The sequence below is a fragment of the Chiloscyllium punctatum genome, chromosome 6 (genome assembly GCF_047496795.1).
Source record: "Chiloscyllium punctatum isolate Juve2018m chromosome 6, sChiPun1.3, whole genome shotgun sequence".
NCBI classification, from domain to species: Eukaryota; Metazoa; Chordata; class Chondrichthyes; order Orectolobiformes; family Hemiscylliidae; genus Chiloscyllium; species Chiloscyllium punctatum.
Window position 1 is genome coordinate 85,046,430 of NC_092744.1, and position 22,320 is coordinate 85,068,749.

A 22,320-nucleotide genomic window follows, 5' to 3' on the forward strand; every position below is an offset into this window, starting at 1 on the left:
GGCAATGCTAGATTGCCTATAGTATCCAAGGATGTGCCAGGTAGGTGGATTAGTCATGGGAAATGCAAGGATGAGTGGGTCTGAGTGGAATATTTGGAAGATCAGTGTGGACTCAATGGGCTGAATGGCCTGCTTCCACATCATATGGAATGTATAATTCTATGATGTGACTGAGGAATATCTGTCAGTGTCAAAGCTCACTGTCATTCCTTATATAGTGTACAGTCTGGTCCCAATGACACTGTGTGTCCCTGTACTGAAGAAAGTTAATCATTCAATCGTTTAAACTTCGCAATGTCAGTAATAATGGTATTGTGGCAAAATAAAGACCCAGTAGATCAACAGTGAAACAGAATTAGACAATCTTGAATGATGAGGTTTTGATTATATTATTAGACCTCAGGGAAGGGGACAAAGACACACTATAAGCATCATTGTTGGAAGGGAAGTGTTATTAAGGGAGGGGAGGAGGATAAAAGGTAAAACAAGAGGCTGAATCCCACATCTCCCCTTCCTTACCATTACCCAGCAGCCTCACAGACAGTAGAAAGATACAGATGAAGATACAATGAGATGAGATCAAATGGAGCCTCATAGTATCAGCCACCATGATTGATTTGGTTGGCAATGATTTTTGTAGTAATTAGCAATCAATACAAATATGCAAATCCACACTCAAATAAACATCATTTCAGGAGAGTTTCATCTGTGCTTGGATCATATTTACTAAAGAAATATTCCACGAAAGAATGACTTCCTTTGATTTAACTTTCTGATTACCAATCATATAATGCCAGACATGAACTCCACTTGTCTTTGAGAATTCTTTTTCAATCTCATCATTGTTCTTGTTACATGTATTTTTTTTTAAAGTATCTCCCCCAGTTACCATATGGAACTGGGCAGAACCAGTTGTCGGACAAGTACAGGATCTCATTGCATTCTTTGTTGAAGAGGTTTTGAAGATTGTCAGTTCTACACCATTTCTTCAACATCTGGGTCATCAGTCTAGGACCCTGTTGGTCCCAAACTGCTCCAATGTACTTCTCAACAAAACCCCTTAAGCAACTCTCGATGAAGGAATGAGAGCGGTTAAATCCCAAAGCTGCATTATTAGCAGACTATCCTGATTCTGCATGGATTAAGTTTTAGAATTCCAAGGACTGAGTGAAATGATATCCGTGTCCAGATAGATGCCCCTGTACTTCCACAGCAAGGCTATCTGACTGCCATCAGAGAGGACATGGTACCAATGTCTTTCCTTGCTGGGATCCACCTAAAAAACAGAGTGAAATTAATCATTTAGAGTTTCAGGATTTTACATCACCCTTCCATCTAAATGCTGGACATATGATTTTCTATGCCATGACCCAAATCATTAATAATATGAATAATTGAGGCCCTATCACAGATCCTGTGGGATGCCCCCTGGTCATATCTTGCCAGTTTGAGTTATTATCACCCATTATCCCGATGTTCTGTTGCCTGTAATTCAGACAAATTCCCAGCCATGTCAGTAATTTGCCTTCAATCCCAGTAAGCTTAGCACAGTGAGGAAGGAGAGATCACATTTGCAGTGAGACACTGCTCGAGTGAGTATATAGTTTGTGGAATTTGGGGGCGGTGTGAGAATTCAGTGCAGAGAGGAAGAGCTGCTTTTTGCTTGCTTTTTTTTAACCTCACAATGAAATAACACCACAGAGGGCAGTATCCCACCACCAAGTCACCCTTCATTTCCACATGGAGTGTACTGGACACTGATCCAGCATCCTCAGAGCCAGAACTCAGACTGAGCTGGATGTTTGACACTCCTGTTTTTTTTTCTAAATCAGAACATATGTGTTGTTCAAAAGACAATTTGTTGAAACAAACAAATGACAAATGTTGCTAAACAGGGAGTTCTGTTCTAATTTTTTTCTGGCAGCAATTTATTAGTGCTGCAAGGAAACAAATAATATCATGGTCATTTGAGGATCAATTTTTACCTTGTGATGCACTCCACAACCTGCAAAAATCAGAGCTCAGAAAAACAAATACTCCATAATCGTCCATTATTTAAGCATTTAAGAATTGTTTAATTATCTGTTTAAACGGACTGTAGAAGCCAAAGGAAGTTCCTGGTCAAAGTTTGGTAGTTCACAGGTGAAATATCTCCATGAAGGCCAGCATCCTGTCACCAAGTAACCCTTTATTTACATGTATATTGTACATGACACTGACCCAGCTAGCACAGAGCCAGCTCCGAGAGTAAGCAGAGCCCTTGATGCTCCTGTTGAGATCTGTCGGCCAGGGTTCCCTGTTAGACCATAATATCATAAGACATAGGAGTGGAAGCAAGGCCATTCGGCCCATTGAGTCCATTCTCCATTTAATCATGGCTGATGGGCATTTCAACTCCACTCACCCGCACTCTCCCCATAGCCCTTAATTCCTTGCAAGTTCAAGAACTTATCAATCTCTGCCTTGAAGACATTTAATGTCTCAGCCTTCACTGAGCTCCGTGGCAATGAATTCCACAGGCCCACCACTCTGTCACTGAAGAAATGTCTCCTCATTTCCATTCCAAATTGACCTCCTCCAATTCATAGGCTGGGCCTACAGGTCCTAACGAATGTCCTGTTTCTGCAGGAGTGTGGGATACCGCACCTCAGCAGCTACAGGAGGTGGTCGAGCTTGTGGGTCCATGGGCCGTCGGTTTGGTCAGGGGGCAACAACAGCCGCACCTCCGGCCTGGGTATCCTGTTGTGAGGAGGCAACTTCACCATCTCTGAGGTTAAGGAGGTGGTGGGCGGGCACCTCCTCGTCACCGATGTCATGCACAGAAACACTCCCCTGAGACTGATTAATGTGTATGCCCCAGTGGGTAAGAGTGAACGGTTGGCCGTCCTGCAGCAGCTTCCACTGTTGCTGGCTACGTCCAGGCCGGTCATTTTGGCTGGAGACTTCAACTGTATCATTGATGCAGATGGACGATCCAGCGGGGGGGGGGGGGGGGGACAGTAAACTGGACGCCACGTCCAGAGCCCTGATGGACACGGTAAAAGATGCCAAGCTGTACGACGTCTTCAGCACCCCTGCAGACAGAGCGCAGCGTAGATACACCTGGTCACGGGCAGACGGGTCTATCCACTCAAGGATAGATTACCTGTTTGTGTCCCGAACGCTCTCGGTCAGATCCACCGACGTCAAGCCAGTGTTCTTCTCTGACCACTGCCTCCTGCTGGCCGACTGTCACCTACAGGACGAGCAGCGGGCTGGTAAGGGAACATGGAAGCTGAACACAAAGCTGTTGACCCCGGGAAACATTGAGGAGCTCAAGAGGGATTACGCAGGTTGGAGGACCGTGAAGCCCCTCTTTGAGTCCCCAGCGGACTGGTGGGAAACAGTAAAAGGGAACATCAAGAGGTTCTTCATCCTCAAAGGTGTTCAGGAGGCGAGAGAGAGGCAGGAAAAACTGTTCCAGCTCCAGGAAAGAATGCAGAACCTGCTCCTGCTGCAGACGATGGGGGTCGAAGTCACGGAGGACCTCCAGGAGGTGAAGGGCCAGCAAGCCTCGCTCTTTGCCTCAGAGGCCTCCAGGATAATCTTCCGGTCCAGGGTCCGCTCGGTGGAGCAGGACGAGACGTGCTCACGTTTCTTCTTCCAGAAGGTGCACAAAGAGAGCTCCGTGCTCAGCAGCCTGAAGAAAGTAGATGGCTTGGTAACGTCACCTCAGGCTGACGTCATGAGGATCAGCAAATCCTTCTATGCCAGTCTGTATGACACGAAGCCGACTGACAGCGCGGCCTCCCAATCATTCCTGTCCTCTATCACAGAGGTCTTACATGACAGAACACGGGAGAGGCTGGACCAGCTGCTATCTCTGGACGAGCTGACCAAGGCCCTCGAGTCCTTCGAAAAGAATAAAACTCCCGGAAGTGACGGCTTACCGATCGAGCTCTATTCCGCTCTGTGGGACTTGATTGGCCAGGACCTGCTGGAGGTGCATGTCAGTATGCTTCGGGCAGGTACCATGAGTGAATCCATGAGGAAAGGCATCATCACCCTCATCTACAAGTGGAAGGGAGAGGGAGGAAATCAGAAATTGAAGACAAATCTCACTATTGAACGTGGATGACAAAATCTTGGCATCTGAGTCAGGTCTTCTTTGGGATTGGTAACCCACCCTGACCAAACCTGTACTGCACCGGGCAGGCAGATCGCTGAGAGTCTCTTACTCCTCACGGATACGATCGCCTACATGCAGGACAGGGGTTTGGACACCTGCCTCATCAGCCTGGACCAGAAGAAAGCCTTTGACAGGCTATCACAGGCTATATGAGAAATGTTCTCTCCAAAATGGGCTTTGGGGAGGGAATCTGCAATTGGATCAGACTGCTCTACACCAACATTGTCAGTGCAGTATCAATCAATGGGTGGGAATCAGATAGCTTCCCAGCCAGATCTCGAGTCAGGGCGGCCCTCTCTTTCCTGCCTTGTTTGTGTGCTGTATTTGCCGAGTCCATCAGGAAGGATGCAAGCCTGAGAGGGATGACTGTTCCTGGCAGCAAGGGCCTACAGGTTAAGGCCTCCCTGTACATGGATGATGTCACCATTTTCTGCTCGGATCCGCTGTCCTTGCACAGACTGATTTGCATATGTTAGCAGTTCGTAAGGGCCTTGGGGCCCAAGGTCAACCGAGACAAGTGCGAGGCCATGCTCTTCAGGAACTGGGTCGACCAATCCTGGATCCCCTTCACCATCAGGACTGACCACCTGAAGGTGCTGGGTATTTGGTTCGGGGGAGCTGGGGTGTGCGCCAAGTCTTGGGAAGAGCGTATCAGCAAAGTGGGCGGCACGGTGGCACAGAGGTTAGCACTGCTGCCTCACAGCGCCAGAGATCCGGGTTCAATTCCCACCTCAGGCGACTCTCGGTGTGGAGTTTGCACATTCTCCCTGTGTCTGCGTGGGTTTCCTCCGGGTGCTTCGGTTTCCTCCCACAATCCAAAAATGTGCAGGTTAGGTGAATTGGCCATGCTAAATTGCCCGTACTGTTAGGTGAAGTGGTAAATGTAGGAGAATGAGTCTGGGTGAGTTATGCTTCGGCGGGTCGGTGTGGACTTATTAGGCCGAAGGGCCTGTTTCCATACTGTAAGTAATCTAAGGAGCAATCTAAAAAACTGGGCAGATGGAAGCTACGGTCGCTCTCCATCGTGGGTAAAAACTTGGTCATCAACTGCCAGTGTTGTTATATGTGGCACAGGCCTGGCCTATTCCCAGAACCGGTGCCGTTGGAGTCACCCGGGCCATCTTCCAGTTTATATGGAGATCAAAGATGGCCAGGGTCCGAAGGGACTCGATGTATAAAAATCTTGGCAACAGGGGAAAAAACACACCCAATGCCACCCTCACCCTGATGGCCACCTTTGTGCGTGGCTGCATCAAGCTGTGCGTGGATCCCCGGTACGCAAACACCAAGTGTCACTAAGTATTGAGGTTCTACCTGTCCCCGGTGTTGCAAAGGATGGGCCTGGCCTTGTTGCCGCGGAACACTCCGAGTAGTTGGAACGTTCCGTGTCACCTGTCCTTCGTGGAAATTTATGAAGAAAAACACCTTTGACCACAAGTCCATCAGGAAGTGGTCAGCACGTAGTGTCCTTGAGACCCTTCGGGAAAAGGAGAGGGCGGATCCTGTCGAGCGGTTCCCTGAGCAGACTGTCAAAGCCATTTGGCAGAATGCCTCATCGCCAGAACTTTCCAACAAGCCACCAAGACATGGCTTGGCTGGTGGTGAGAAGGGCTCTGCCTGTGAGATCCTTTATGCACGCCCGGACTCTCTGCCGCACCGCACGCTGCCCTCGTAGCAGCCGTGAGAGGGAACGAGACTGTCACACACCTCCTTCTGGAATGTCCCTTTGCAAAGGAAGTCTGGAGAGGAATGCAGTGGTGTTTGTTTGTCGAGGTTCGTCCCGAGCAGCGCCGTGACGCGGGACTCCGTGCTCTACGGTCTGTTCCCTGGGACGCACACCGAGACGAACACCAACTGTTCCTGGAGGGTCATCAACTCGGTGAAAGATGCTCTTTGGTCTGTCCGAAACCTGTTGATCTTCCAGCTGAAGGAGTTGACCCCGACTGAGTGTTGCAGACTGGCACATTCCAAGGTCCAGGACTACGTGTTGAGGGACACGCTGAAGCTTGGGGCAGCTGCCGCCAAGGCGGGGTGGGGAAAGACCACCGTGTAACATCTGCCTGCCTAAGCACAGGGGTCCGACGCAGTAAGTGGGCTCCACTTATGCCTCAGCTAAATATATGGATAGCAAACGTACAGACCTGTATATATGAATGATTACGCGATCTCTGTGTGTAAAGAAATGGAATGTTTATGTATGTATGGCATGGAGAAAGTGAGGACTGCAGATGCTGGAGATCAGAGCTGAAAATGTGTTGCTGGAAAAGCGCAGCAGGTCATGCAGCATCGAAGGAGCAGGAGAATCGACGTTTCGGGCATAAGCCCTTCTTCAGGAATGAGGAAAGTGTACCAAGCAGGCTAAGATAAAAGGTAGGGAGGAGGGACTTGGGGGAGGGGCGTTGGAAATACGATAGGTGGAAGGAGGTTAAGGTGAGGGTGATAGGCCGGAGTGGGGGTGGGGCCGGAGAGGTCAGGAAGAAGATTGCAAGTTAGGAAGTTGGTACTGAGTCCGAGGGTTGGGACTGAGACAAGGTGGGGGGGGAGGGGAAATGAGGAAGCTGGAGAAATCTGAGTTCATCCCTTGTGGTTGGAGGGTTCCTAGGCGGAAGATGAGGCGCTCTTCCTCCAGCCGTCGTGTTGCCATGGTCTGGTGATGGAGCAGTCCAAGGACCTGCATGTCCTTGGTGGAGTGGGAGGGGGAGTTGAAGTGTTGAGCCACAGGGTAGTTGGGTTGGTTGGTCTGGGTGTCCCAGAGGTGTTCTCTGAAACGTTCCGCAAGTAGGCGGCCTGTCTTCCCAATATAGAGGAGGCCACATCGGGTGCAATGGATGCAGTAAATGATGTGTGTGGAGGTGCAGGTGAATTTGTGGTGGATATGGAAGGATCCCTTGGGGCCTTGGAGGGAAGTGAGGGGGGAGGTGTGGGCGTAAGTTTTGCCTTTCTTGCGGTTGCAGGGGAAGATGCTAGGAGTGGAGGTTGGGTTGGTGGTGGGTCTGGATCTGACGAAGGGAGTGGTCTTTTTGGAACGCTGATAGGGGAGGGGAGGGAAATATATCCTTGGTGGTGGGGTCCGTTTGGAGGTGGCGGAAATGACGATGGATGATACGATGTATATGGAGGTTGGTGGGGTGGTAGGTGAGGACCAGTGGGGTTCTGTAATGGTGGCGATTGGAGGGGTGGGGCTCAAGGGCTGAGGAGCGGGAAATGGAGGAGATGTGGTGGAGGGCATCGTCGATCACGTCTGGGGGAAATTGCGGTCTTTGAAGAAGGAGGCCATATGGGTTGTTTGGTATTGGAACTGGTCCTCCTGGGAGCAGATGCGGCGGAGACGAAGGAATTGGGAATATGGGATAGCATTTTTTCAGGGGGCAGGGCGGGGGGATGTGTAGTCTGGGTAGCTGTGGGAGTCGGTCGGTTTATAGTAAATGTCCGCGTTGATTCGGTTGTCCGAGATAGAAATGGAGAGGTCGAGGAAGGGGAGGGAGGAGTCTGAGATGGTCCAGGTAAATTTGAGGTCGGGGTGGAAGGTGTTAGTAAAGTGGATGAACAGTTCAACCTCCTCGTGGGAGCACGAGGCAGCGCCGATACAGTCATCGATGTAGCGGAGGAAAAGGTGGGGGGTGGGGCCAGTGTAGCTGTGGAAGATGAACTGTTCCACATATCCTACGAAGAGGCAGGCATAGCTGGGGCCCATACGGGTGCCCATGGCTACTTCTTTGGTTTGGAGGAAGTGGGAGGATTGGAAAGAGAAGTTGTTCAGAGTGAGGACCAGTTCAATCAGTCAAAAGAGGGCGTCAGTGGAAGGGTACTGGTTGGTACAGCGGGAAGGGAAGAAGCGGAGGGCTTTGAGTGCTTTGTGATGGGGGATGGAGGTGTACAGGGACTGGATGTCCATGGTGAAGATAAGGCGTTGGGGACCGGGGAAGCGAAAATCATGGAGAAGGTGGAGGGCGTGGGTGGTGTCCCGAACGTAGGTGGGGAGTTCTTGGACTAAGGGGGACAGGACCGTGTTGAGGTATGCAGAGATGTGTTCGGTGGGGCAGGAGCAGGTTGAGGCAATGGGTCGGCCAGGGGCAGTCAGGTTTGTGGATTTTGGGCAGGAGGTAGAAACGGGCGGTGCGGGGTTGTGGGACTATGAGGTTGGAGGCGGTGGATGGGAGATCACCTGAGGTGATGAGGTTATGGATGGTCTGGGAGATGATGGTTTGGTGGTGGGAGGTGGGGTCACGGTCAAGGGGGCAGTAGGAGGAGGTGTCCGCGAGCTGGCGTTTAGCCTCAGCGGTGTAAAGATCGGTGCGCCAAACTACCACCGCGCCTCCCTTGTCTGCTGGTTTGATAGTGAGGTTGGGGTTGGAACGGAGGGAGTGGAGGGCTGCACGTTGTGAGGGTGAGAGGTTGGAGTGGGTGAGAGGGGTGGAGAGGTTGAGGCGGTTAATGTCGCGGCGGCAGTTATGTATGGCATGACCAATTGTACAGATCATCAAAATATTTTTATGAATAAAGTATATTTTTGAAATTAAAACGAAAGATGAGCTGGGGTCTGAGCCTCAAATACAGTGACTCATCAGGAATTGGGAGAGTAACCTGGACACTGTTTCAGGACGCAGTCACACCCCCTTAGATTAACTACCTCGAATATGCTCAGTGATCAGGTACAGGAGAGTGTGACTTCAAGTGAGAAGGATCCAGGAGGTGGTGCTAAAGGTGCTACTTGTCAAACAGGTTGGAGATTCTTGCTCCCTGTGTGGGTAAGAATGAGGAGTCATTCAAGATGGGGGAGAAAAGAGAAATGTAGTTGTAATCAGTGATAGTATAGTCAGGGGAATAGATACTGCTCTCCAGGGCCAGGATCGAGAGTTCCAAAGGCTGTGTAGCGAGTCTGGTGCCCGGGTTCAGGATATTTCAGTTGGGCTGCAGAGGAACTTGGAGTGGGAGAGGAAATATCCAGTTGTTGTGGTGCACATGGGTATCAACTATAAACGTAGAAAGAGGAAAGAGGTTCTGCTGAGGATATATGAACAGCTAGGGGCTAAATTAAAATACAGAACTTCAAAGATAGTAACCTCCAGTTCAGTACCTGACCCACAAGCTAACTGGCACAGGGTCAACAAGATTAAAGAAGGAAACATGTGGGAGAAATGGGTTCAGTTTCATGGGCCATTTTCACCAGCACTGGGAAAGAAGGGAGGTGTTCCGACGGAATGGGCTCCACCTGAATCATGCTGGGCCCACAGCCATAGAGTCATACAGAATGGAAACAGACCCTTTGGTCAAACCAGTCCCTGCTGACCATAAACCAAAACTAAACTAGTCCCAGCTTCCTGTGCAGGGCCCATATCCTCCAAACAGTTCCTATTTGTTTCCTTAATGAAATATTTTTTGAACTTTGCAACTGTACCCACATCCATCACTTCCTCTGGAAGTTCATTCAACACATGAGCTACTCTCTTGTGGAACAAATTTGCCCTTCCTGCATTTTAAAAATCTTTCTCCTTTCACCTTAAAGATATGCCCCGAGTCTTGAAATCCTCCACCTGAGGGAAAAGACACTTGCCATTCACCTTATCTATATGCCTCATGACTTTATCGACCTGCATAAGGTCACCTCGTGACCTCCTGAGCTCCAGTGAAAAAATTTCCAGCCTATCTCGCCTCACAACTCAAACCCGCCGTTCCAGGCAACATGTTGGTAAATCTCTCTTGACCTCTCCCCAGTTTAGGAATATCCTTCCTATAACAGGGAGACCAGAAGTGAGCACAATATTCCAGAAGAGGCATCCCCAACATCCTATACAACCTCAACATAATGTCCCAACTCCTGTACTCAAAACTCTGAGCAATGAAGGCAAATGCACTAGATGTCTTCTTAAGCACTCCATCAAAAAATTATGTACCTGAACTCCAAGGTCTTTCTGATCTACAACATTACCTAAGACCCGACATTTAATTGCATAAGCCGTGCCTTTGTTTATTTTACCAACAAGTGTTACCTTGGAAATTCCTGCCAAATCACATAAGCAGGGGTGTGAATAGGGCTTGAAGTAAATAGGTAGGGGTGAGTTCAGTTATATAGAAAGTTATAGTAAATGTTAAAGATGAGAAACTCTCAGTGGCGGTTATTAAAATTTCCAGAACAGGTAATAGGACAGAGAGTATGGAAAGGTCAGGAATCTAACTTCATGCACAACAGGTAAAGGCGACAATGATGAGAAGGGGATAGTCATGTTGTCCTTAAATACGTGCAATATACGAAGCAAGGTATATGAGCTTGTAGCCCAGATGTAACTTGGTGTTGTGGACTGCAAGGGGATACATTTTCTATAATAAGGACAGGCAGACAGCCAAGGAGGTGGGAGGATTGGTTGGGGAGAAAGTGTGCCTTGTTTGTGATACCAAGAAATGACGTACAATCAGTAGGCATGGAATCTGTAGGGCTAGAGTTAAAGAACTGCAAAAGAGAAATGGTCACTATGGGAATTATGTACAGGCCTCCTATCAGGAGTCAGAACGTGAGGGATCAAATGAATCAGGAGATGGAAAAGGCACTATTAAAATAATCATGGAGGATTTCAATGTAAATGTGGACTGAGAAAATCAGGTTAGGAATGGAAGGGAATTTATGGAATGTCTACTAGACAGTTTTTATTGGAGTAGTTTGTGATAGAGACCACTAGAGGATCAGGCAATTCTGGATTTGGTGATGTGTAATGAGGCAGGCCTGATTAGGAAGATTAAGGTAGTAACCCCGAAGGGGCAATGACCATAACATGATAGAATTCACCCTGCAGTTTGGGGGGAAGTACTAGAATCAAATGGAACAGCATTGCAATTGAACATAGAACAGAGAACATAGAACAGTACAGCACAGTACAAACACTTCGGCCCTCGATGTTGTGCTGGCCTTTTATCCCACTCAAAGATCAAATTAAGCTACATACCCTCATTGTACTATCACCCACGTGCCTATCCAAGAGTCGCTTACATTTCCCTGACTTTGCTACCACTGCTGGCAGTGTATTTCATGCATCTACCACTCTCAGTGTAAATAAAAACAACTTCTGACATCTCCTCTAAACCTTCTTCCAATAACGTTAAAATTATGCCCCCTTGTGATAGATATTTCTGCCCTGGGAAAAAGTCTCTGGATAGCCTCTCTATCTATGCCTCTCATCATCTTGTACACATCTATTAAGTCACCTCTCATCCTTCTTTGTTCCAATGAGAAAAATCCTTGCTCTCTCAACCTTTCCTCATAACTTCTCCTCTGCACCTTCTCTAAAGCTTCCACATCATTCCTATAATGAACACAAAATTCCAAGTGTGGTATAACCAGGGGCCCATAGAGCTGCAGCATAACCTTGCAGCTCTTAAACTCAATCCCCCTGCTAATAAAAGCCAACACAACATACACCTTCTTAAAAACCCGATCAACTTGGGTGGCAACTTTGAGGGATCTGTGTACCTGGATCCCAAGATCCTTCTGTTCCTCCGCACTGTCAAGAATCCTGCCTTTAACCCTGTATTCTGTATTCAAAGATGACCTGCTGAAATGAATCACTTCACACTTTCCCAGCTTGAACTCCATCTGCCACTTACCAGCCCAGTCCTGCATCCTATCAATGTTCCATTGCTACCTGCAACAGCCCTCCACACTATCCACCACTTCACCAACCTTCATGTCATCAGAAAACTTACTAACCCACCTTCCACTTCCTCATCTAAGTCATTTAGAAAAATCAAGAAGAGCAGAGGTTCTAAAACAGATCCCTGTGGAACACCACCGTCACTGAGCTCCAGGCTAAATATTTTCCATTCACTACTACCCTCTGTCTTCTATGAGCCAGCCAATTCTGTATCCAGGCAGCCAAATTTCCTCGAATCCCAAGTCTCCTTACTCTCTGAATGAGCCTACCATGGAGAACATTATCAAATGCCTTGCTAAAATCCATGTATACCATATCCACTGCTCTACCTTCATAAATGTATTTTGTCACATCTTCAAAGAATTCAATAAGGTTTGTGAGGCATGACCTTCCCCTCACAAAGCCATGCTGATGATCTCTAATCAAACTATGGTTTTCCAAGTAATCATAAATTCTGTCTCTCAGAATCCTCTCCAATAATTTACCCACCACAGTCATAAGACCGACTGGTCTGTAATTCCCAGGATTGTCCCGATTCCCTTTCTTGAACAAAGGAATAACATTTGCCACCTTCCAATCATCTGGCACAACTTCAGTGGACAGTGAGCATGCAAAGATGATCGCCAAAGGCACAGCAATCTCATCCTTTTCTTCCTGTAGGAATCTTGTGCATATCTCGTCGTGGCCCAGGAAACTTATTTATCCTTATGTTTTTCAAATTTTCAGCACAGCACATCCTCCAGCTTAACGTCAACCTGTTCGAGCATATCAGCCTGTTTCACACAGTCCTCACAAATGTCGAGGTCCCTCTTAGTAGTGAATATTGAAGCAAAGTATTCATTAAGGACCTCCCCTACCTCCTCTGACTCCAGATGCAAGTTCCCTCCACTGTCCCTGATCAGCTCTAACCTCACTCTGGCCATCGCCTTGTTTCTCACTTAAGTGTAGAATGCCTTAGGGTTTTCCTTAATCCTACTCGCTAAAGCCTTTTCATGCCCCCTTCTAGCTCTCCCAAGTCCATTCTTCAGTTCCTTCCTGGTTACCTTGTAACACTGTAGATCCTTGTCTGATCCTTGCCGCCTCAACCTTAAGTAAGCTTGCTTCTTCATCATGACTAGATGCTCCACATCCCTTGTCACCCAAGGTTCCTTCACCCTACCATCCCTTCCTTGCCTGAGTGGGACAAACCTACCCAGCAGTCGCAGCAAGTGCTCTTGAAGCAGCCTCCACATTTGTGTTGTGCATTTCCCTGAGAACGTCTGTTCCCAATTTAGCTGCCCCAGCTCCTGTCTAAATAGCATTGTAATTCTCCCCTTCCTTAATTAAATACTTTCCCATACCGTCTGCTCCTATCCCTCTCCATGACTATAGTAAAGGTCAGGGAGTTGTGATCACTCTCAGCCGAGACATCTGACACCTGACCTGGTTCATTGCCAAGCACCAAATCTAACACAGTCTCCCATGTAGTCGGACTCCCTAGATATTAAATCAGGAATCCTTCCTGGACTTACCTGACAAAACCTGCTCCATCCAAACTATTTGAACTTAGGAGGTTCCAATCAATATTAGGGAAGTTAAAGTCACCCATGTTACTTCTGCACCTTTCCAAAATCTGCCTCCCAATCTGCTCCTCCCTGTCTCTGTTGATTTTGGGGGATGGGGTGTAAATCTGTAGAAAATTCCCAATAAAGTGACTGCTCCTTCCCTGTTTCTGACTTCCACCCAAACTGACTCAATTGACAAACCCTCCTCGACTACCACTCTTTCTGCAGCTGTGATACTATCCCTGATTAGCGATTCCAGTCCCCCATCTCTTTTACCACCCACCCCTTCCTTTTGAAACATCGAAACCTTGGAACACCCAACAACCATTCCTGCCCCTGTGATATCCAAGTCTCCATAATCATTGTTCTAAGTACTGTTCCATGCTCTAAATTCATCACCCTTATTCCTGGGACTTCTTGTGTTAAAATAGACATACTTCAACCCATCACACTGACTGAAACTTTGTTCTATCCTGCATCACAGAGTCTCTGCATGCTGTATCTGGCTGTTCACTGGCTACTCCATCCTCAGATCCATATCTTCGGTTCCCACCACCTTGCCAAACTAGTTTAAACCCTCCCAAAGAGCTCTAGCAAACCTCTCGCTCAGGATATTGGCTCTCCTTCAGTTCAGGTGCAAACCATCTTCTTTGTCGAGGTCCCACCTTCCCCAGAAAGTATCTGCATGATCTACATGTTTAAGAAAGGTGGTAAAGACGAGCCAGGGAACTCTAGACTGGTGAGCCTGATGTTGGTGGTGGGCAAGTTGTTGGAGGGATTCCTGAGGGACAGGATGCGCATGTATTTGGATTAAGAACAGTCATCATGGCATTGTGTGTGGGAAATCATGTCTCACATGATTTTTGAAGTTTTTTGAAGAAGTAACAAAGAAGATTGATGAGGGCAGAGCAGTAGATGTGATCTATATGGACTTTAGTAAGGCATTCGACAAGGTTCCCCATGGGAGACTGGTTAGTAAGGTTAGATCTCATGGAATACAGGGAGAACTAGCCATTTGGATACAGAACTGGCTCAAAGGTAGAAGACAGCGGGTGGTGGTGGAGGGTTGCTTTTCAGACTGGAGGCCTGTGACCACTGGAATGTCATAAGGGTCGGTGCTGGGCCCTCTACTTTTCATCAGTTATATAAATGATTTGGATCTGAGCATAACAGATATAGTTAGTAAGTTTGCACATGACACCAAAATTGGAGGTGTAGTGGACAGTGAAGATGGTTACCTCAGATTACAGCAGGAACTTGACCAGATGGGCAATGGGCTGACGAGTGGCAGATAGAGTTTAATTTAGATAACTGTAAGGTGCTGCATTTTGGGAAAGCAAATCTTAACAAGTGGTTAGCACTGCTGCCTCACAGCGCCTGAGACCCGGGTTCAATTCCCGCCTCAGGCGACTAACTGTGTGGAGTTTGCACGTTCTCCCTGTGTCTGCGTGGGTTTCCTCCGGGTGCTCCGGTTTCCTCCCACAGTCCAAAAATGTGCAGGCCAGGTGAATTGGCCATGCTCAATTGCCCATAGTGTTAGGTAAGGGGTAAATGTAGATGTAGGGGTATGGGTGGGTTACGCTTCGGCGGGGCGGTGTGGACTTGTTGGGCCGAAGGGCCTGTTTCCACACTGTAAGTAATCTAATCTAATCTAATCTAAAAGATTTATACACTTAATGGTAAGATCCTAGGGAGTGTCTTTGAACAAAGGCACCTTGGAGTGCAGGTTCATAGTTCCTTGAAAGTAGAATCACAGATAGATAGGATAGTGAAGAAGGCGTTTGGTATGCTTTCCTTTATTGTCAGAATATTGAGTATGGGAGTTGGGAGATCATGTTGCGGCTGTACAGGATGTTGATTAGGCCACTTTTGGAATATTGCATTTTGGAATTCTGGTCTCTTCCTATTGGAAGGATGTTGTGAAACTTGAAAGGGTTTAGAAAAGATTTACAAGGATGCTGCCAAGGTTGGAGGATTTGAGCTATAGGAAGAGGTTGAATAGACTGGGGCTGTTTTCCCTGGAGCTTTGGAGGCTGAGGGGTGACCTTATAGAGGTTTATAAAATCATGAGGGATATGGAGATACGGTAAATAGACAAAGTCTTTTCCCTGGGGTCGGGGAATCCAGAACTAGAGGGCATAGGTTTAGGGTGAGAGGGGAAAGGTATAAAAGGGACCTGAGGGATAACTTTTTCACGCAGAGGTTGGTATGTGTATGGAATGAGCTGCCAGAGGAAGTGGTGGAGGCTGGTACAATTATATCTAGTTGGCATTGACAAGTTGGAGCGAAGGGTCTATTTCCCTGCCGTACATCTATGACTCTCTGATTCTATATCAGAAGCCCTTCCTCCTACACCAGCCCTGTAGCCACGTGTTCAGCTGCACTCGCTCTCTGTTCCTAGCCTTATGAGCCCGTGGCAGTGATAGCAATCCACAGATTACTACTCTGCTTGTCCTGCCATTTAGCTTCCAAACTAACTTCCCATGCTCTCTTTTCAGGTCCTTATCCCTTTCCCTACTGATGTCATTGGTTCTGATGTGTAGCGTGACTTCTGGCTGTTCTCCCTCCCCCTTCAGAATCCTGTAGACTTGATCTGAGACATCTATGACCCCAGCAACCGGGAGGCAACATACTATCTGGGAGTCTCATTCCTAATCTCGATAATAATCAAATTTGACAAAGCAGAGCCGGTGGACGTGATCTCTTTGGATTTTGAGAAGGTTTTTGACAAAGTGCCTCCCAGGAAGTTGCTAAATACGATAAGAACCCATGGTGTTAGTGTCAAGGTACTGGCATGGATAGAGGATTGGCTGACTGGCAGCAGGTAGAGTGGGATAAAGAAATCTCTTTCAGGATGGCAGCCAATGATGACTGGAGTTCCACAGAGGTCAGTTTTAAAGATCTGAATGAAGGAACTGAGGGCATTGATGCTAAGGTTTTAGATGATGCAAAGATAGGTGGAGGGGCAGATAGTTTTGAGGGTGTTGGGATGATGCAGAAGGACTGTTAGCATTCATTTCAAGAGTGTTGGAATTTAAGAGCTGAGATATACTGCGAATGCTGTATGAGGCTCTGGTCAGACTGCATTAGGAATATAGTGAGCAGTTTTGGGCCCTGTATTGAAGGATAGATGTTCGAGCACTGGAGGGACTCCAGAGGAGGTTTTCGAGACTGATCCTGGGGATGAAGGGTTTGTCGTATGAACAGCAGTCAGTATTCAATAGAGGTCAGAGGGATGAGGGAGAATCTGCTTGATGCTTACAGAATACTGAGAGTCTTGGATAGAGTGGACATGGGGACTCGGAGGACAGGGTAGCACCCAAGGGCACAGACTCAAAGTGAAGGGATGATCCTTTAGTGCTGAAATGAGAAGGAATTTGTTCAGCCCAAGAGTGGTGCATCTGTAGAACTCCTTACTGCAGAAAGCTGTGATGGCCAAATCATTGAGTGTATTGAAGACAGAGGTAAATAGGTGCTTGATAAGTAAGGGGAACAAAGGTTACATAGTGATTGCACATTTCTTATTCCTGAGTTCTATGCTCGATGCCTTGCTAGATGAGCCCTCCAAGATACCATTCTGATAGTATAGGTGTGACATTCTCCTTAATCAGTAATGCACCTCCCTCACCCCTTTTCCATCTCTCTGTATCTTGCCTGTAACATCTGAAAGCTGGAACATTGAGCTGACAGTCTTATCCTTCTCTAAGACTAACACATGCTTGTTGCATGTAACCTGCAGCTTCCCCTCCAAGTCACACACCATCCTGACTCGGAAATATAACACCAGCTTTTAGGCAGACAACATAGGCCACCTGGACTCTCCCTTTCACTGTTCCCCTCACTATGTTATCCCCTACCACCCCCACATTCCTTCTGACATTCCTCAGTTGAGTGGCTTGCTGTACTACGACCACTGAGCTCATCATCCTGCATTCTTCATTCTCATCCAAACAAGAGGCAAACCTCAAGCCGGTTGGACAATTACAAAGGTTAAGGCTCCTGGGCTCTTGTCCTATGGGGCAACATGTGTTACCCATGGTCATATTCTCTGTCATTGACCAGCCTCCAAATTTGAAGAGCCTGTCCATATGTGTGTGAGAACCTCCTGGAATACACTGTCCTCCTCCCTGATGTGCCACAGTGCCTCCAGCTCAGAAATTCTGAACTGAGATTCCTGCTGCAGCAAGTCCATCCCTCAAATATGTGTGCCCTGGAACAGCCCGATATTCAGAAACAACCCTCATTCAGCAAACACTACACATCACATGATCTACCATCTCTAAGAGGGGAGTGAATTAATTAATCGTTGTTAAATTATTTATGATTCATACAGCCTACATCTCCCAAAATGTTTTAGCACAGCCAGAAATTGTTACAATATAGATGAAATATGCAATAAGTAAAATACTGATAAAACTTACAATTGTAAACAATAGTTACAGATTTACTTGCTTGTTTTGCTGCAGTAATTGGAAAATAAATACTTGAGACTGAAAAACAAGTAGCAGAAAAATAAATAATTCCTTTCTAGCTTTCACCAAACTCTCCACTCACCACATGTTGCTTCTTTCAGTAATAATCCTTACTTAGAGCATCTCTTTCCCAATAGATTGAATCAAATTCCCAGAAACACTCACTTAGCCAATCTCTCACTCTGGTGAAGTCTCCCTGCACTGACTGTACTCTTTACTGACTGAGAGTTCTAAAATGCCTTTTCTTATATAAAGCTCTAGCCTAGCTCCCCGCTGACAGATATCAACATCTATTCAGGCTCTAATTCAGTGCTAATGTGGAACCAAAACAGAAATTGATGGTGAAGTTCAGCAGGTCTGGCAGCATCTGTAGGAAGAAAGCAGAGTTAACATTTCAAATGCAGTGACTCTTCATCAATACTGTATTATTGAATTTGGAGTTTATATACTTTTGATGATTCCTGTAGAAATCAATAACTTTGCAAAAATGATTCAAACTCCCAGTACGATGCATCTTCTTCCCAGTAAAACAATCTAAAGCTTCACCTCACTTGTCTCTAATAATATCAACCCATATTCACTGAAAGACTGAAGTAATGGTCATATGACACACTTCAATTTATCTTGAACTTAAACACAGATTGGTAACCAATTGCAGCTTTTATCAACCACAAAATCAAGCAGCTAGCTCTGTACAATTCCTTACCTTCTCATACCATCGAGCCAAGGCGTGTCCCTGAACAATTCTTTAGGATTCAAGGCCAAGACAATGACATTCGTGAATGAAGAAAGCAGAGGGATGCCTTTGTACTCAGGTTCTCGATATGCAGATACATTCCCAGTGAATGCTTTCATGAAGTAATAAACTGGTTTGTTTGGGTTTAGTCTAGCTGCTGATTCAATGCTGCAGATGGTCAGTGGGGAAGGGTTTAGTTCACTGGAGCTCTGTAAAAACATAATTCCGGACTCTGTGGTTGGGTGTGGGTGTTTCACAATCACCGTGTTCTCAGCAGTGACCTGACCAGACTGCCAGTAAGATTGTAAACTCATTTGTTATTAATAACATCTTATTCAAAGAGGGGTTTAAAAATAAATATACAGTGATGGAAAATACTAGTGCGAGGGAAAATAATGAAAGATTTAACACATCTTCTTTATTAATGTTGTTTGATCAATGATTCTTGTGAAAAGAATGATTAAAGACAGAGTAAAAATGTTGTTTTAATCGAGTGTATTATTTCCCCGTCCAACTCTGTTTTGATTTAATCCCTACCCTCCCCTTCACAGTTTGATCACGCAGCATTGCCCTTTGATGTGAAGGACACTGCTTGTCACTGGTCACTCGGGGTGTTTCTTTTCTTCCTGATGGTGGAAACGGAATAAAGATTTGTGCACCTTGTGTCCTTCACTGTGTCTCACACCTGCACACACACACACACCATGGGTGCTGGGAGGAAAAATAAGCACTTCTGCAGTTAGGCGGTAGTGTGGGGGTTAAAAAAAAATGCTGTTTTTATCCTCCACATTTTCTGTTTGCAGGAACAGAATAAAATTATTGTCTAGAATTTACATAAGCAACATTTTAAGTTTGGAAATGAAAAGCAAACCTGAAATGGCATAACAAACAACAGCAAATAGATATGCTTCCAGCCAACAGGGAGTTTGCCCCTTGATATACATTGACTCCAGGTGTGTGAGGGCTCCTTGATATTACCATCGGTTGACTCCAGCCTTGATGTCAAGGATTGTCACTTCCACCTCTCTTCTGCAATTCTGCTTTCAATGTTTGAGCCAATGTTTGACTGAATTCAGGAGATGGCAGAACCCAAACTGAGGGGAGTGGCAAGTTCTGGAGCACAATCTTTCAGTATTGTTGCTGGAGTGTTGTCAGGATCCACAGCCTTTGCAGTATTCATTGCCTCCAAATGATGGTTGTCATCACGTGGAGTGAATCTGATTGGCTGAACACTGACATCAGGAGGAAGTGAGGACTGCAGATGCTGGAGATTGGAGGTAAATGGTGTGGCACTGGAAAAGCACAGCAGGTCAGGCAGCATCTGAGGAGCAGGAGTGTCAATGTTTTGGCATAAGCTCTTCAAGAGGATGTTCCTGTGACATTCCTGATGAGGAGCTTATGCCCGAAATTACAATTCCCCTGCTTCTTGGATGCTGCCTGACCTGCTGTGCTTTTCCAGTGTCACACTTTTTGAACAATGTTATCAGTCATTCTGGGGATCACTGGAGGAGGCCGAGATGGACCATCTAATCAGCACTTCTGCCTAAAGATTGTATAAGTGTCTCAGCCTTATCTTTTGCACTGCTGTCCTGGGTTTGCCTGGATGGAAATATTTTTGGAGTCTCCTTATTCAGTGAGTTGTTTAACCTTCCACCACTATTCACGACTGGATGTGGCCGCTTTGTAGAGCATAAATCTGATCCATTAGTTGCAAGATTGTTTAGTGCTATCTATCACTTGCTGCTAATGCTGTTTGGCATGTTGGTAGACCTATTTGATAGCTTCATCATGGTGAGACCTAATTTTTAGGTAGTCCTGGTGATGCCCATGCCCTTCTACACATTCCATTGAACCAGGGTTGATCCCCTGGCTTGATGGTAATGGTTAAGTGGCGGATATGCCAGGCCATGAGGTTGCACGTTGTGCTGGATACAATTCTGCTGCTGCTGATAGCTCACAGTGCCTCACATAAACCCAGTCTTGAGCTGCATGGTCTGTTTGAAGTCTGTCCCATTTAACTTGGTGATGAGCTGTGGATGTCAAGGTGGCTGCCTGTGAGTCTGGACCTTTCTGTTTCAGAACACGCCAGCTGCTGCTATGAAAAGAGGGTGAGGTATACCTTCCTCTGACTGTCCAAATGGAATTACAGCTCAGTATATCTGAAGGTGTGCCGAGAGGAATCTTGGCTCAAAATTACAAATGTCTCCTTTTGTCAATAAGAAGGGCAATCTGAGGAAGATTTCCACTTCACGCAAAGTCTGGCTCAGGATGTTAGCTGAGCAAACATCAGCTGACTGTGAGGCTGCAGAAAAGTTCTGTCAAATTTTAACCCTGATCAAATACAGTGAAATGAACTGTTGCTAATGTTTGCTGAATTCTCTCCCGGTAAATATGAGAGAAGCTGTTCTTACTGGTTTAACACACATTAACGGCAGAAATACAACCTGAAAGTGTGCGAATAGTGCATGCACACAGAAAGCTTTCGACAGTTGAGAAGTTAGAGGGTATTTACAGGTTTTGTATGATCTCTTGTGATTTACAAGCAACAACATGAAAGGTCTTTTCGAGATTGTTATCATCGTGTTTTTGTACTTAGTGAAAGAACATTTCAGAGGTTGGGGGAACTATTCCATTACTGGTCAAATTGTCAGGCTTACTGCCATAAACCTGAATTTGTATACAGGAACATTTTTACCAATTTTCTATCTCCCAACATCATGAAATCAATTTCAGGATCAGGGTGGAGCAGTGTAATCAGGAAGATAGATACTCCTGTCTGTAATTGTGAGCATGAATCCTTCAAGATGTGGTTCCTGCTCGGAGCCAGGGTTAAGGACATCACCTCGTGACTGGAAAAGATCATGGAGGGGGCTGGGAGGGATCCAGTTATCATCATCCATGTTGGTGCCAGGGACATTCATAGAATGAGAAAGGAGGTTGTGCTGAAAGATTCTGAACAGTTTGGAGTTCAATTAAACAGAGAAACTTCCAAGGTAATAATCTCAGGGTCACTATCTGAGCCAGAGGCAAACTGGGAAAGAGCAAATAAAGTCAAGGAGTTAAGTGTATGGCTCAAAGATTGGTGTGGGAGGAATGGTTTCCAGATCATGGTGCACTGGCAACAGTACTGGGGTAGAATGGAGCTGGTCTGCTGGAATTGGCTTCACATAAATGTGGGAGCAGTGTCCTGGTGATTCATAAAACTGGGGCTGTAGATAGGGCATGGAACTAATTAGAGGGGGTAGGGCAGGGGTGGGGAACCTTTTCATGTTGGAAGGCCGCATTATGTTAGTTGTAATCTAATAAGGCCGCATCCAAGAAAATTCAATTATATATTTTTCAAAATTCACGTTATTTTGTAAAAATCTAACTACAATGTACTAACTAACTAAAATAACTAAATCATGAGCATAGCAGGTGTCTTAGCCCTTATGACTTACCAAGTTTTTAATTTGTGGTGGTCAGTCTGTGAGGATTATTTCATTAAATTTTCTTTTACTCTCTGGTATTTTAAATACATTCATTTTAAGATTAAAATAAAAATAATAAAGGACGCAAAACATATTCACAAAAAAAATTTGTTCTGCAAAATTTGGATTCATTCAAAAGGCCACACACAATGGTCTAGAAGGCCGCATGCAGCCTTAAGGCCGTAGGTTCCCCACCCCTGGGGTAGTGTTTGGGAGAGGGGCAATGTAGGCTTACAAAGGAAGAGGATTTGGCAGTATTGCAGGGCAGCTATTTGGGTTACAGTACC

The 22,320-nt window shown here is 46.2% G+C and overlaps 1 pseudogene; it reads right to left on the bottom strand.

Moving 5' to 3' along the window:
- Nucleotides 1–686: 686 nt before the first annotated feature.
- On the bottom strand, nucleotides 687–21,463 carry LOC140478447 (alpha-1,4-N-acetylglucosaminyltransferase-like; annotated as a pseudogene).
- Nucleotides 21,464–22,320: the final 857 nt, after the last annotated feature.